This window comes from Arvicola amphibius, chromosome 4, assembly GCF_903992535.2.
Source record: "Arvicola amphibius chromosome 4, mArvAmp1.2, whole genome shotgun sequence".
NCBI lineage: Eukaryota > Metazoa > Chordata > Mammalia > Rodentia > Cricetidae > Arvicola > Arvicola amphibius.
Window position 1 is genome coordinate 74435914 of NC_052050.1, and position 2694 is coordinate 74438607.

Consider the following 2694-nt stretch of genomic DNA (forward strand, 5'->3'; position numbering starts at 1 on the left):
TGTACAAGAACAAACACCAACTAGCAAACCTTTAGAGGTACCAACAGATCTACCTTTAAAATGGTTAACTGAGAAGCCAATATGGATCAAGCAGTGGCCTCTAGCTGAAGATAAATTACAGTCTTTGGAACAGCTGGTACGAGAGCAACTAGATGCTCACCATATTGAAGAATCAACCAGACCTTGGAATTTTCCTGTGTTTATTGTAAAAAAAAAGAAATCTGGACAGAGGCTAACAACATGGCGAAAGCCGGCGAAAAGAGTGTGGCTGGCGGGAAGCGAGGCTTGAAGAGGAAAGCCGCCGCCGAAGAGCCTCAGGAGGCTGCGGTGGCGGGCAATGGGGCGGCGGAAAGCGGGGCTCAGCCCCGGAAAGCGGCCGCCTTTCCCCCGGGCTTCAGTATCTCGGAGATTAAGAACAAACAGCGGTGGCGGTGGCACTTGATGTTCACACGGTGAAAGCAGCAGCAGCGCAAGGAAAAGTTAGCAGCTAAGAAGAAACTTAAAACAGAGAGAGAGGCTCTTGGGGATAAGGCTCCACCGAAGGCTGTTCCCAAGACCACTGACAACCAACGCGTCTACGATGAGACCACAGTGGACTCCAACGATGAGGAGGTGGCCTATGGTGAAGCTACAGATGAATTTGCTTCCTACTTCAACAGGCAGACATCTCCTAAGATTCTCATCACGACATCGGATAGACCTCATGGGAGAACAGTACGGCTCTGCGAGCAGCTCTCAACAGTTATACCAGATTCACATGTGTACTACAGAAGAGGATTGGCTCTGAAAAAAATTATTCCACAGTGCATTGCAAGAGATTTCACAGACCTGATTGTTATTAATTAAGATCATAAAATACCGAATGGCCTTATTTTGAGTCACTTGCCAAATGGTCCAACTGCTCATTTTAAAATGAGTAGTGTTCGTCTTCGTAAAGAAATTAAGAGGCGAGGCAAAGACCCTACAAAACATGTTCCCAAGATAATTCTGAGTAACTTTACAACACGGCTAGGCCATTCTATTGGATGCATGTTTGCTTCTCTCTTTCCTCATAATCCTCAATTTATTGGAAGGCAGGTTGCCACCTTCCACAATCAGCGGGATTACATCTTCTTCAGGTTTCACAGATATATATTCAAGAGTGAAAAGAAAGTGGGAATTCAGGAACTTGGACCACGTTTTACCTTAAAATTATGCTCTCTTCAGAAGGGAACCTTCGATTCTAAATATGGAGAATATGAGTGGGTCCATAAGCCACGGGAAATGGATACAAGTAGAAGAAAATTCCATTTATAACATACTAAGGGAGTAGTAGTGAATTTTGCTGGACAGACCTGTCTTGAAAATCTCGGTAAATTATTTAACAAAACACCCTTTTCAAAATGGAATTTATTGATTTTATAAATCTTATATTTGAACAAATGACCAGGTGCCATGAATTTCCACTGTTGGAATAAATAAATGTAATTTTGGTGAGGGTCTAAAAGTCCTAAAACTTGTCATTTCAGATTAGCTGTGAATAATTCCATTGGAATGAAGAGTCAAACTTTTAATATGCATTCCCAAAGGCTAAAAGTATTGTTGGTAGTGTGTAGCCCTGATTTAATACACCAGTCCTGGAGGCTAGATTGCCAGGACTTGGCACCAAGATACAGGTCATTAGAATTAATCTTTCAGTTCCTGTTTTCTTGCTCCTTTTAACCTAATCATCTACTATCCTGCTTCATTCAGATACTGTCTCAAGTTCTCAAGTTTTGTTATTGTTGGTTTTGTTTTTGGAGACGGGGTTTCACTGTGTAACTGTGGCTGTCCTGGAACTTCCCAAGTGCTGGGATGAAAGGCATGCTATACCACTACCTGGCTTAAGTTCTTGATTTTTCTAATGGGACTGTTATTTCCAAACTAAAGCAACAACCCTTCCTGGTTTAACTGCTAAATGTACTACAAAGGGTTTTGTTTGAAGTCTTTTGTTGTTGTTTGTGTGAATCCCGAGGACAGTGCCCAGTACCTGTAATCCCTTTCTGTATTATTTATTAAACAGTCTCATTAAAAAAAAAGAAATCTGGAAAATGGAGAATTGTGACAGATCTAAGAGCTGTCAACAAGGTAATTCAACCTATGGGTCCTCTACAATCTGGAATTCCTTTGCCTTCTTTATTACCAAAAGGATGGCCTCTTATAGTTATTGATTTGAAAGATTGTTTTTTCACTATACCTTTACAAGAAAAGTATAGAGAAAAATTTGCCTTCACAGTGCCTACTTATAATAATTCTCAGCCTACTAGGAGATATCAATGGACTGTCCTCCCACAGGGAATGCTCAATAGTCTTACATTGTGTCAATATTTTGTAAGTCAGCCATTGGAAATAATTTGTAAGCAAATTCCTAAGTCTATAATTTACCATTACATGGATGACATTTTGTTATCTGAATTAAATGCAGATACTTTATAAAGGATATTTGAAGAAGTAAAGAAAGTCTTGCCTAAATGGGGATTACAAATTGCTCCTGAAAAGATTCAAAGCGGAGATTCTGTTAATTACCTAGGTTACAGAAAATTAGAACACAAAAGGCACAAATTAGGAGAGACCAGTTATGGACTCTTAATGACTTTCAAAGATTGCTAGGACACATTTCCAGTCTACAACCAGCTGTTGGGATAACACCTGATCTAATAGTTCATTTAAACAAAA

General features: G+C 40.1%; 1 pseudogene; it reads left to right on the plus strand.

The window, feature by feature from the left end:
* Nucleotides 1-240: 240 nt before the first annotated feature.
* LOC119813266 lies at nt 241-1533 on the plus strand (annotated as a pseudogene).
* Nucleotides 1534-2694: the final 1161 nt, after the last annotated feature.